We start from the raw sequence: 14743 nt of genomic DNA, 5'->3' as shown, positions 1-14743 counted from the left end.
AATAAGAAAGAATGCATCCTAAAACAATTTTTTTTCTTCAGATTGCAGATACTCGTTTTTTATATCGAAGTGACATGAAAAAGATTGCATTAAAAAAGTTGTAAAACATTTGCGTTTGAACTAAATGGAAATTTTCTTCAGTTGGTCCCAATTTTATTTTACTAGGCATTATATGATTCCTAATCTAATCAATCATAAATTCCTATAAACATTTTTTTTAATTTCTTTTATTCAACAAATACATGAAATAATTGTAGTATCACAATTTATGTTTTCTTTAAAAAACTAACTTTGCTTAAAAAAATTAGCTCTTCAAACAACTATAATTTTTAAACAAATTGTGTTTCACTAACTTTACGTTGATCAGTTTCATTATAAAGAAAAAAAATACCAAATTTAAAGTAATTGATAATAGAGCATGAAAGTTTCAATTACTTTATCAAGAACTTGACAAGGTTAAGAAAAAAACTGACCAAAAAGGATTAAACATGTAATTTTCCACTCAGAAAATTACATAGACTCCCAGTTTTTTGCACACTTTTTTTCTTCTCTTTTGAAAATGTCTTGTTAAGGATGTTAAACACGTTTTTGTTGTTTTTCTGCATTTTTCAAATTCTCAATTAATAGAGTTCGTTAAATCTCCATTCAGAAAATTACAAAGAAAAAAAAGGCATTTAGTTAAATAGAAAAAAACGTCGGGTGACTTTTTTTATATTGAATGAATTGTACGCAATTGAATAAATGAATGAAACGCAATCCAAACAGAATTCCCTCGGGTCTTACATTTTTATAATAGTGGTAATAAGTTTACGTTAACATTAGTAGGAATTTCATTCATGCTAACCACTCCCGTTTAAACTGCAAAATCATTGACGCTTATTACTTTTTTGTTTAAAATATATAACTGCTTTAATATTTTCTTTACAAAAGTACTTATTGAAGTTATACTTCTTATGCGACTTCCAACAAGGTTGCGTTACAAGTTTAACGCTACATTTTTATTGGCCGGGAAATCACGTGGTAGGATCCAGTTTCGCCTCATTCATTTCCATATTGTTTTGGTTCTCACTAGCATGAAAATAATAAAAGTCATAAAAGTATTGTTTTTCTATAAATATTTTTCTAGGTTGTTTTGATACACAGATAATTTAATAGGATAGTACTTTTTATTTTCAAATTTAGTGGATAACAATTGTAAAAAATGAGTGAAAACAATCCCACGGACAATGCGAGGGATTTAAGGTTATGTCAAGGTACGTCTCTTGTGAATATCAATTGATTGTTAGGTTTTCTCTTCTGAAATTACATTATGACGCATTCACATGCATTATTAATACTAACCACATGCACTTCCACTGGTTCAAGAGGTCCAGGAGGGAAAAATGCACAATATTACCGTGATTACAGAGCACGGAAGCGAGCGGAGCAGGAAAAAGAGTCGTTGAATAGAACTAGTGATCCTTCTACGACTGCTGATTCTTCTACAATTAACGTCGCAGGTTGCGAAGTTTAACTTCTTTCGCGCGGAGGGACTCCACGCACTATTTTTTTAATTTCATATTTCTATCTTCTTAACTACTCTGAAGTATAAAGGAATGCAGCCAAAAATATTTTACAGTTCCGACTTTCTATTTTATTGCCGTAAGTCATAATAAGATAAACAGAATATGAATTATTCTACCAGGGGGGCTAATAATTTTAGATACTCATACGTGGACCTCAATGTTAATTAAGTAAAAAAGATATAAATATTTCAAACGTTAAATTGCAGCAGAAGTTGGAACAAACATGCATATTGTTATATTATGGTCGATTTAAATACAATGATGAATAGCTTTAATACTTATTTAGAAAAAAAATAAATACGAAGTTTTATTTAAATGCAATACTGCATTAAATCTCAGTTTCAAAGCTATTTAGAATATTCAAACCTCAAAAAATAAATAGTTATTGAAAATAATCTAATATTAATTATAAATAAATACTTAGTTCTTGGGGACAATATTTCAGAATTATGGGGAAAAAAACACAAAAAGTTAAAGTTATTAAATATATATATGCACCTTAATATAAAACAGTTAATTAAAATACACGTAAAAATATTAATAAGTAGATAGAAAATAAATACTATGAGATTTCACTTATGAGATTTCACTTTACGCTGTCATGAATTTCGCCTTACGTACGATGGTACACGTACTGCAGACTGCATGTTCTTGACTGTATTATTTTTCAATGTTAAGTAAATATAAATTTAAAAACTTCATACGCATCACAGAACTACTAAGTGAAAAGAAAAGTATTGTTTTCAAAATAGCTAAATTATGTAATATTTAAAATTACTTGCGTTTTCAAGCACGTGGATTTAGCGGCATTTTCGAAAATCACTTGCTTATGTGGAATTCTACCCAAATAAATTACATGTTCTGCATCCATTGGAATCCCCACAAAGCTTAAGCATCCACGAATGTTTCAAGCAGTTTAAAACTACGAATTTTCTTATGGCATGTTTTTAGAAGCTAAGAAGTGAAGGTCCACTTATGTGGGATCGAGGTTATGAAGAAGCTTTATATACAATACGAAGGTCCACATATGTGGACCGAAGAGACTATATATAAAAAACGAAGATCCATATATGTTGGCCGAGGTAATGAAGAGGCTATATATATAAAAGCGAAGGTCCACATATGTAGACCGAGGTAATGAGGAGGCTATATGTATAAAAGCGAATGTCTGTCTGGATACACACCGAAGAGCCATTACATTATAACCACCCTCCATCTATAACAATGGGCTCGCCCAGGTTTCGATGGTTTCTCGCCCAGGAATAATGTTTTCATGGGGCACATTAGGACCCAAATCCTCATAGAACAATCCCTGACGTCTGTAAGCTGCTTGAACATAGTTCACCCATTCATGGCAACAGTTTTTCCTGTGGGCCCTGCGGGGGATGGTGTTTACCAACAGGATAATGCACCATGTCATAAGGGTCGAATCGTCGAGGAACATTCCACTGACTTTCAAGTCATGTCTTGGCCCCCAAATTCACCTGACCCTAATCCAATAGAGCATTTGTGGTCCTACTTGGAAAACCAAATTCGTGCAGCCACGCTACCCCCTCGCAATGTGAGGGAATTGCAGGACTAGTTGGTGAGCGCTTGGTACCAGATGCCTCAGACTACCTATCAGCACCTTGTGGAATCAATGCCACAGTTTTGAGGGCTTTGGTCCTACATGTTATTAGCAGGGTGGTCATAATGTAGTGGCTCTTCGTATGTACCAATGTTCCTAGTAATTCGAGAGTGAGTGCACCAATTTGTACCGTGTTTTTTAACAGTTTGCAAATTTTCAAGGGGTGGTTTGTAAGCAATCACCTCTTTCCGGAGTTATGAGGTTTGGACATCGAACACAGCATCGAAAAAAATCATTGATGAAAAAAAAATTATAATTTAAACATAGATTAAACGATGCGCTGTCCTGATAATAGCATTTTTACAAAATATTTAAAAAGTAGAGAATCTCTAGAAAAAATTAAATATCCTTAAAGCTCGCCAAAATGATAGTTTATGTGTAGAAGTAAAGCGCGTCATATCATAAGTCAGGCTATCATAAGTTATCGAAATTTAATATTTCACTATTAGTGGTAATATTAAACATAAATATGATTACTCTTATTCTTCCGAACAGCATTTAAATTCCAAAGCTTTTAAGCTTATTAATTTTTAATACTAAAATACCTTAATACCAACTTTTAATAATAATAATTAATTATTAGCAACTTTTTTGAAAACGAATTTTAAATTCTCAAACTTTATAATATTATCCTTTAACACTAGAAAGACTGAAACACCTATAATGCCCAAAAGCAGTCAAAATGACTGCATTGTGAAAGAATAGCTTATGTATAAAGAAATTTTTTTTAAAATTAATTTTCAATATTTTTGATATTATTTACAGTTATATAACAAGTTATTAGTAAATACCAACTATAAAAAATTTTTTAAAGTCACAAAATTCTAAGAAATTGTGTCATTATATACATCAATGTTTTTCTAATTGAAATTAAAAAGCAGTCAAAATGACTTTCCTGGTCAATCTAGTGTTAAATCAAAATATCATGAACTTAATAAAAAAATCAGTACTTACGGATTATTGGTGCTATGATGCCAGGTTCGCCAAGAGACAGAGCAATAACGCCAGGTTCTGCTTTACACAGGTCAGGGGCTGCTGATAATACGGGCTACTGGAAAAAGCAGTACCAGCACCTGGTCTTTATAACTAATAACTAGAAGACAAGTGTCAAAAAATACAAAATTAGAAATGACCTCAAATAAAACTCAAAGGACGAATCAAATAATTAAGCAAAATTTTACTATTACGTTTAATAAGAGGAAGATATATTAACTCAACAACAAAATTAGAGCATCGCCGTTCCACAGACAAATCTTACACTCACTCAGTCAAAAAAAAAAAAAAAAAAACTATTTACATTCCAAACTATCACCATGGCAACCACAGAACTCTTCCCGTTGCCATCTTCAAACCGATATATAATAAGTAAATTATTTTACAAAAAAATACGATGCGCATAGGCACATAACATTTCACAACAGGAGTTCGGGCGACAACAGCGGATGCCCCACGTACTTAAATTACAGATTTGAGTACTCATCTATATGATTTAGATCAGTTGAGTCTCAACTTCTGGATCTCAATATTAAGGAAAGAAAAGTTTTTATAGCAAAAAAAAAGTTAATTAAAGCCAGTTGGCAAGCTAAAATCCATTTTAATTACCAATTAAACGTGTCGAATGTAAAGACTGATTTTAACTTTTTAAATCAAATACTCCTTTACTTGATCATGCTTTCTTTTAGTTCTTGAACAGCTCTATTAAATCGAAATTATTTTTTTTAAAGTTTATTATTTGCTTTAAAATGTATTGTTTTATTGGATATATTTCAATTCGCTGCTGCAAGTAATTTTGACTTTTTTATCTGTTTATTTATTTAAAAAAAGTTACTTAATTAAAAAAAAAAATGGTTGTATTTACTTGTATTCAGTAAGTTTACATTGGCGACTTAATCGTCTGCGACGGAAAAATAAGTACTGTTTATTGTTTTAGACCGGTGTATTCTTTTAACTTAAAGAAGATAATAACAGTTTGAGTTCTTTGCGTTTTGGCGAAAAAATCCTCACAAATGGAATTTATTGTCTCGCATAATTAATAATGGCAAATAAGTGCACAGTTTGGTTTTGACAAAGTTGCTAATTTGAACCATTGAATTAATTAGCATTTATTTTTAATGTTATAATTTATTGCACTATACATTTTAATAAGGAATTCATCACGATACCATGTCCCGCAGTGGACTGATCGTTAAGACACGATACTCAGCAGATCACCGAAGTCAAGCATCACTGGCTACGGTCAGTATGCGGGTGGGTGACCACTTGGATCAGTCTGCGTAGGGACCGAGGGTGTGCGGTATTGGTCCTCGTTAAACTGTGCTACCGTAAAGTGCTCGACTTCGCGCGCAGGTCGTCGGGCTACCGAAGCGGGGGTGCCATCCCCTCCGCAGAGGATCAAAATTGTGATGGCATGTCTTCGGATCATCCGGGATGTTTCCCAGACCGTCGCCAATAGCCCATTGTGCAGCTCTAGTGCGACGTAAATTAACAACAACAGCATCACGATACCATACAAACAGGTAAGAGACAAAAATTAAATCCACTCTCTCTTGAACAATATGAGTTTACTATACTTTCATATTGTCTTGATTTTTGAACTGTCCGATTTTAAATTACGAAATGCTCGAAGTTCTTCTTATTTATAAAGGCGAACCAGTGCGTTGCTGGAGGCGGATAATAATACCTAAAATTCATATTCAATTTCCTTTCAGTGATTTTAGAAATTTGTAATTAGTTTTGTAGTAAATAAGTGTAAAGAAATTCAATTGCTTATAAGCAACTGGGAAATACATTTTTTGTTATTTTTTGAAAATTATTTTTACTCACGACTAAATACATGACATATAATTTCGTACATATAAACGTATAATTTCATAAACAAGCATCAGCTTCTGATTTTTTCTGCTACAGTATAGAATAGACAAACTATAACTCGTGCCATTTATAATTATAACATTACACACTCATAAGAAATTTCTCAAGCAAATGCATGTTATAATCATGAAGAAAAAAAAGTGGTATTCTTGGTTAGTTTACTTCTCCCGAAAAAAAAGGTAGAAATGAAATAGCTTTGTTCAACCAATTTTTTTTTTAATATTTATTTCTACCGGATAAATATCAGTCCTGATCAATGATTTCAGCTTTGTAAGCTATTCGCTCAGCAAGTACAGGGTGTCCAAGGACAATTGGGACAAACTTTAAGAGGAAATTGGGGACATCACAAGGATTCAGAATTGCATAGCAACCAATGGTCGGAAACGTCTTCCTTCGCCACTAGGTGTTGTTGTTCACAAGATGGATTGGGGAAAACTAACCTGTTATGCAGCAGTCATTTGAGCTGTTTGATATGCTAAACTATTTCTGAGTCATGACTTTTTCTATACCTGATCAGAAGGAGGATTAAGGCACCGCATTATTCCAAGGCTAGGCCAGCCACAGTGACTTGAGCTGTCATCGTCCGCAGACGAGGATGCAACGTTCACGAACACCAATATGGCAGATATGCACTAGATATACAGATTGCAAGAGGAAAATGTAGGACCAGGTAGTAGAAAGAATTCTGAATCTTTGTGATGTTGCTAATTACCTTTAAATTATTCCCAATAATCATGGGATGACACCCTGTATATTGTATATGCATACAAACTAAAATGTCCTGACTAACTGATTAATCGTCGCAGAGCCACCTACTGAAGAAAGAAACATGACATTTGGACAATGAATTCCTTTCATAGCGTAGGCATTTACTAAAGAAGGATTTTTTTGATATCCTACGCCTAAGGAGGTTAAATCAAGGTTTAAAGGTTGTCTGAAAAACTGCCTAATTTTGTTATTTGTTAGATTGTCTTAAGAATCACTTCTCACTATATCATTGGTTTTACGTTACATAATTAGTTTTATGCTAATTATTTATTTAAATTCATTTAAGGTACTCTTAAGAGGCCTCTACCCACGCCCTCTTAGATTTTAGATTAAATTTTTGATTTTCGTATAAACAGAAGGATAGCTGCGTACTTTTGCCACCACTTTTTATTTATTCGAAATAGGAACGTGACGAGTCTCACTTATAAAATCAGGACACTGGATTAGACTTAGTTTGTACAAAATTTCTAAATATTAATTATGGTTCCTGAATACCGATGATATTACAATTTTCATTTTTGGAAAATCTTAAGTGTAATGTTTTCATTATGGGTCCTAAGTATCAATGATTTTTTTAAAAATTATTGTATTAAAAAGTTTGACATATCAATTTTAAAAAATCAAATGGAAAAGTTGATTTTTTAAAAGAAAAATCTTAAGCATAATATTTAATATTTCGCACTGTAAATAAAAATCTCATGCAGAAGAAAAACTTTACAACAAAATACATTTAAAAAAAAATGGGTAAATAAAAAAAATTTTTTTTTTTACGTACGTAATATACTATAACATTAGACGTAAATAGTTATGTTTTCTTTTTTCAATGTTACATTTCGAAAGGTTGAAAAACTCAATTTTTACATTTCAAAATTCGCTTTTCTAAATGATCTGAGAGCAAAAAACTCACTTCAAAAAGATACTTTAAAGTATTATCGAATGGGAGAAAAAATATTAAAATAAAAACCACAACTGTCAAACTCGATCAAACAAAAGAAACTCGAATAAATGCATTTAAGGAAGTGCGAACTTGCGATGCTTCGACAAAAGGAGTATTCACCGTGGACAATGTATCAATTTATGGAGTGTTTAGTTGACATTTGAGATTTTCCTAAGCCTCCGTTCACGTCCTTTTTAAGTCAGGCCACAAAGAATTCTTTGGTCTGAAGCGATGCTAATTTTTCTGCTTGAACTTTGATCTCGCATACATTATGCTCGGAAATACCTTCGGGCGGCGGTTTAGTGTGGCCAAAAATAAAAATAAGATAGGATGTTAAAATTTACTTGTCAAGCATTAAGGGCACTACTAATGGTTTCATGAACCTAGCCTGATTTATTTTAAGGTCAAAGATTCCTGTGTGCGTAAAAATCAATTATTCACTCAATTATTTTTTTCCTTAAGTTTAAAAAGTATCTGCCACTTAGGACAGAAAAAAAAAAAGATTATTCGGAAATTTATTGCTTAAATAGGATACTGCTTTTCTTTTTGTTCTCTGTGCTTGCTTATAGGCTCCGTTTGTTTACAAATTCTCAACTAATAGTTCCCGTTCAAAATTTAATCTCATAATTTTCGAATGATGGGTCACCAAAGCTTGACGGAAAACGACATCTTCCTTGAATTCTTTTAGTTTTAATTACGGGTAAAAGGGAGAATTAAGGATTATTGTTCTCTTAATTCATTATCATATACGATAGAAATTAGGGATTAATTAACTTGTCGCTTAAATAGGATAATGCTTTTTTGATTTAGTTATCGAAACGAGTTAATAAGAGCTCCAAAAAAATTCGCCAAATGTTTATAGGTTCTGTTTTTCTATGCAGTCTTCCTCAAAGATTCTCAACTTTAGGTTCGCGATTGAGTTGCATGATTTTCGAATGATGAGTCGCCAAAGCTATGTGGGAAAAAAATCTGCGAATTATTTTAGAATTAAACATGAGTCATAAGAGAAATTTAAGATTTGATTTCTTAATCCATTAATATAGATTATAGAAATTAACTTCTCGCTGATATAGGATAATGCTTTTTTTTGCAAATTTATCGAAACGAGTTAATAAAGAAGATACTGACTCGCCAAATATTTATAAATTCTATTTGTTTACAGTTCTTTTCAAAGATTCATAACATATGGTTTCTGATATAAAATTGAGTCGCGTAGTTTTCGGACGATGATTAGTCTAAAGCTACGCGTAAAATATAACACTATCTATAAATTCTTTTGGTATTAAAGATGAAAATTGAAGATTTGTTTAATAAATCCCTTATTATAAATTATAGAAATGGGAGATTACTTAACTTCTCATTGAAATGAGATAATTCTTTATTTGATTTACTTATTGGAACGAATTAACAAATGAATTCCAAAATGAATCGTCAAATGTTTCTTAGTTTTGTTTGTTTACAGTCTTCTTCAACAAATAAAGTTTCTTAAACGTAAGGAGGAATCATTAAGAAATATTAATTCACCTTTACATAAACCAGTTAGTTATTCAAAGCCATTTTTTACGAATTTTTTCTATTAACCTACAACTTTTTATGCCGTTTGCGGCAGGGACATTAGTAATGCCAGGAAATTTTCAAATATTCGAAATTTTGTGAAGTGTTTAACAGAAATTTATTGACTTTCTGTAGGTTTGCCTGAACTCAATTCTTCTCTTTTTTTAAATTGGCAATGAAGGTGAAAGGGAATTAGCAACGAAAATTTTCTCTCATGGTAAGCCGTCTTCTTAAGGCTCGACCCCGGGGACATTCTTATTACGTGCACCGGTGAACCCACGTAAGAAAGAACGGTACAATCAGATTCGAAAAATTAATTGGTTTGTACCTTGTTCCTTTACTAAACAAACTTTGAAATAGTTGCAAGGAATAGCTGTAAACTACTTTTTATTTGTACCGTAATCACCACGCTACGTTTTTAAAAAAGTAGCGCTCTACACGACAAAATATGAAAAAAAGTTTTATTTTTTAGTAATTTCGCTACTTGTAACACGCTACTTCTGACCATCTCTGTTCTTAACTTATGGTTTCCGATATAAAATTGAGTCGCATGGTCGGTCGCTAAAGCTGTGGATAAAGCGATATTATACAGTTAAACATGAGCGAAGCGTAAAATTGAATATTTGATGTTTAAATTCATTATTATTCTAAAACTTAGAGATAAATTAACTCCTTGCTAAAATAATATAATGCTCTTTTTTTATTTATTTTCTCGAAACGAGTTAATGAAAGTTCTAAAAAGTGTCACCAAATATATATAGATTCTGATCGTTTGCTATCTTTTCCAGTTATTCGAGCCTTATGGGTCCCAATATAAAATTTAATGGCACGATCTTCTGATTAAAAGTCGTTAAAACTACCCGGAAAACAACATTGTCATTATCAACTAAACATGAGGCGAGTTAATAGTAGATTTGGTTTCTCTCTTCGTTAAATCATCGAGCCTGGAGTTGAGATAAGTTTTCGTGAATGCAGATTAATTTGATTGAAGAAACTGATATTAAAGAAACTGATTATGCTTCAATTGGATACTTGCACTCTGAGAAGAAGACAACCAATACCCAAGCACGTGACCTATGACACTAATCTTCACCAGCAAAATGGCGTATTAAAGTTCATCTAAGTTTTACATAAGTTAGAATGTTAATTAACGATAAGTTAATTATATACAGCGCCGTATCGCACATCGAATTAGTTGAAATATAATTCTTTCTCGTCTACTTCTTTTACTTAACTTAGATTTATTATTTGTTTATGTATTTTATTATAACCGTGATAATTTTTTGTTTTCTTTTGTGTACCTGGAAACCTCGATGCATAATCAGTTTGTTTTCGTTCCACGTGGCTTCGTGCCTGTCTTTGTGTTAAATCTCTTTGTAAATATATAGTGAAAAAATTGAAATCTTTGTGTATCTAGAATGTGTCACTTTAAAGTATTGATACTTTCGTACTTGGCTAGCTCGAATGGAAAAAACAGTTGCTAACGTAAACAAATGCGACGTTTAAACCACCAATCAGGATCGAGATACCTACACTACGTCACTTGCAGGTATCCCATTAGAGAAGGCTTTTTTGTTACCCATTCCTCTCTGACATTGCGCATGCGCAACATTTTGAAGAGATATAGAAAGTATCTCAATGTAAATAATGGTGGGGTAAATGTCAATTTGATTATGAACAGTGTCCCTGTCAACTGCAGCTTTATTTTTAAGAAATATAGCCGTCCTACAGCAAATTATAACTCCTAATATATAAAATCCAGATCAAAATATTGATATATACAGATCAAAAATATTTATAATATTAGCGTATTTTGGTAAACACGACTAACATGTTTCTTCTCGATGAATTTGAGTTCTTTCTCTTTTTGAAAAAAAAAAAAAAAAGGGGGAAGGAAAAGAAAAAAAGCATACGTGAGCTTTAGTGCCAAATTTAATTCATTCCCCGCGACGTTGCGCTAACTTTTGACATTTCTCCGGATGTTTTTTTTTTTTTTTTAGTGATGTAAGAAGTACCTTTACCACCTCCTCTAAAAAAAAAAAATAATGGTTTGCAACTTGCAATTAAGTTGCAAAATTATTAAATTAGCGTAATCAAGCTCTTAAACCTTTAAAGATGTTTCACTTGCATAATTTCAGATCAAAATAAAAAAAATAATTAGATTTATATATTTATAGTATTGGGAAGCAAGAGCGCTCCTAAGGAAATGACTTTTTACTTTCTTGTTTTGTTCCTATGTTTTTGCTTTTTCATGTCAATTACCTCTGCCATTTGAAATAAATAAATAAATATATTTATAGTGAACGTTAATGTCATTTTTTTATAAGATACGTTTTAAAAAAGAAACGATGATTACATTACCACTCTTTATCTTAATGGGGAAAAAATACATGAAATATTTGGCACCTGGGTTAAAAGAAAAGTTTGTTTTTAAAATGGCTTTAATCAACTTCAACGCACACAATAGCGTTAATTTTAAAGCAAACTTTGTTAATTGTTTTCATTCATTTATTTATTTGTTTTTGATGAAACAATGAACCATGGGTAAAAGAACTCAAAACATCGCTGACAATGACGTAGGAAACACTCTCGTCATGTCACCAGATGTTTTTTCGTGGTATATTTACCTGCGATTTCACTCCAATGGGAGACACGCGACTCTCCGTTCTATTTTTATCCGTGAGTTCCATTCTTTACTAAATCTGGCACGTCTACCAAAGGAATATTTTTCCTACATTCAAGGTTAGCTTAAAGCTCATTTGATCTCAATCTTTTGGGTAATTTTACTAGGCGGAATAATTTTCTTTGATCGTCGTATCATTGATTTGTCTGAAATTCCAAAAATGACAGAAAGACGCAAAAATAGATACGATCACACATAAATCAGTCCGTTTAATGCTTCGGTAGTTTTATTCGTCGTGGGATGATTGTCACTGCGAAATGTTTGCTTCATTTAGAAAATGCTTTGTTTGGTGAATTGGTGAATGAAGAAGGTAAGGAACTCATGAGAGACGTCTGGACTTAATGCTGACTTGATATCTTTTTTTTTTCCCAGTGGCTTTTAGACGTAATGTGCAACGATTCGTAACAGAATAGATTACACAACACGTAAAATGGAACAAATTGCTATCCTCTGAAGAAAATCGATCGTTTGATGTTATTTTTGTTCTTTGCGGATAATAAAATCAACGCAGCAATAAAAACATTTAGCAGCCGAAATACAAATTATTAAAAATATTTAAAATGCCTGTTTATCATAAATGCTTGATCGTGCAACAAAGAAAGAAAACTATTATATTTCAAGGATAGATTATGTCTGAAATGTTTCAAAAGATATCGTGATTTTCTTCTTTCTTTTCTTTGGTTTATTTATTACTATAATACATAGCTGCCAGCTTTTATGACATTTTCGTAAAATTTACTTTTGCGCTTAAATTGGTAATAATATTTACGTTTTTTTTTTCTATGCCTTAAATTTCTAAATTTAGCTGAAAATTACTTTGAGAACTACTACCCATAAATAAATTTCTACTAAGAACTACTACCCATAAAATGTTGTGTTATGTTGCATATGTTCTGTCAGGATGAAAAGAAATACAATTTCAATTCAATTTCAATTCAATTTTCTTTTCACTTGAGAAACTCGTTCACGAGAAAATATGAATTTAATCCACATTACTAAGTGATGCACAGTATGATAACATGTTTATTAAGTAATCCGTATTGTATTATGGTACATAACTAAATCTTTAAGATATCACTAATCAATAATCCTTATCAATGCATATTCATAATTAAATACGATCGAGAATTATTTATTATGTTATGGTATTCAAAATCTTCCTAAATTTCACATTTAGAACTAAGAATCGAATAATAGAATCTGGATTTGTGGTACTTCTGAAAAATTTCCTTATGTCGGAATGTCAGCAGCAGTGCAAAACATACAAAAAAAAAAAAAAAAAAAAAAAAAAAAAAAAAAAAAAAAAAAAAAAAAAGAAGAAAAAAAGAAAACGATTTAGAAATTTCAAACTTAATTTTCCTGTAAACGTTGAAAATGACCTGATCGTTACCTGTAGCCATTAAGTGATACATAGAAAATTATCGAACAAAAATTAATACTTGCGATATTGCCATTTTATTATCCTTATAGAAACTCAATCATCGTTATCCATACACGTGAATTACTTTTATGTTGCGGTAGACAATATCGTTCTAAATTATATTTATGTTACTAAGAATCAAATAATTAAAAGCAGACATTTTAGTAACCCTGAAAAAATATTTTTTTTACGTATATGCCAAAAGCACAAAAGTTAACATCTGTGCAAGACGTACAAAAAAATTCGATTTTAAAATTTCAAATTTAACTTTTTGTAAACCTGAAAATGCCAATTACTTGATTGTTGTTTGTAATCATTAAGTATATGAAATTTCCGAACAAAAATTAATACTTATGATATTAACATTAATTAATCATTCTTGAAACTTATCCATCTTCGAACATACACGTGAATTACTTTTGTATTGTAGTAGTCAAAATCGTAAATCAAAGACGAAAAATAAATTAAATCAATCTATTTCCTTAATTTATTGATTATTCTCATACCAATTGAAACATATTTTTATTGGTTGCTTCAAATAATTGACTGATCACTGATGATTTTTCAGTAGACAAGCAAGTGAAGTGACGTCAGATGAGTTACTTCTATTACATTATAAAAGTGCATAGTTTGCATCATTTAGTTTTGGAGTTTTCGCAGAAGTGGAACTGATACCAGCTATTTCAATGACTCCCGATTTCCTTCCCCTGTAAAATGTTGTTTTTGTCTCATAACTCCATTTCCATGACAACTGCCAAATTTTTAAGCATCCTGATCAGTTTTCGTCGGTTTAGGAATTATATACCTGCAAGCGACGTCACTGTGGGTAAATCGTGTCATTCGTCGATGCAGAAGCCAATCAGGTTCGACAAATACGCATGACGTAGCTTACAGGCATCCAATTATAACTGATTTAAATCACATGGTTGGGCCTGATCACATATTCTCCTTCTCGAGTTACAAGTACCCAATTAAATTTACAAACGAATGTAGAGTATTAAATTACCTATCATTTTAGATAACTTCATAACTTAATAGTTTTGTGATAAAAATCCAACGAAGTTTTAAATGTTATCAAGGGTTATTTTATACAATCTATTAAAGCGAAGTCATTATTTCCGTCAACATTACTTTTGTACGATTATACTTGAATGAATAATAATTATTTAAGCACACACACACACACATAATATATATAAATATATATATATATATAGTTTTTTTTGACAAAATATAAAGTTGTTGTAATTGAAGGAAAAGCATTTTGTTCGTCGTGAAATAGATGACTACCTAAATTTGAAAAAAAAAAAGAAACTAT

The sequence above is a fragment of the Parasteatoda tepidariorum genome, chromosome 4, assembly GCF_043381705.1.
Source record: "Parasteatoda tepidariorum isolate YZ-2023 chromosome 4, CAS_Ptep_4.0, whole genome shotgun sequence".
NCBI lineage: Eukaryota > Metazoa > Arthropoda > Arachnida > Araneae > Theridiidae > Parasteatoda > Parasteatoda tepidariorum.
Note: the sequence above shows the minus strand (reverse complement) of the source record.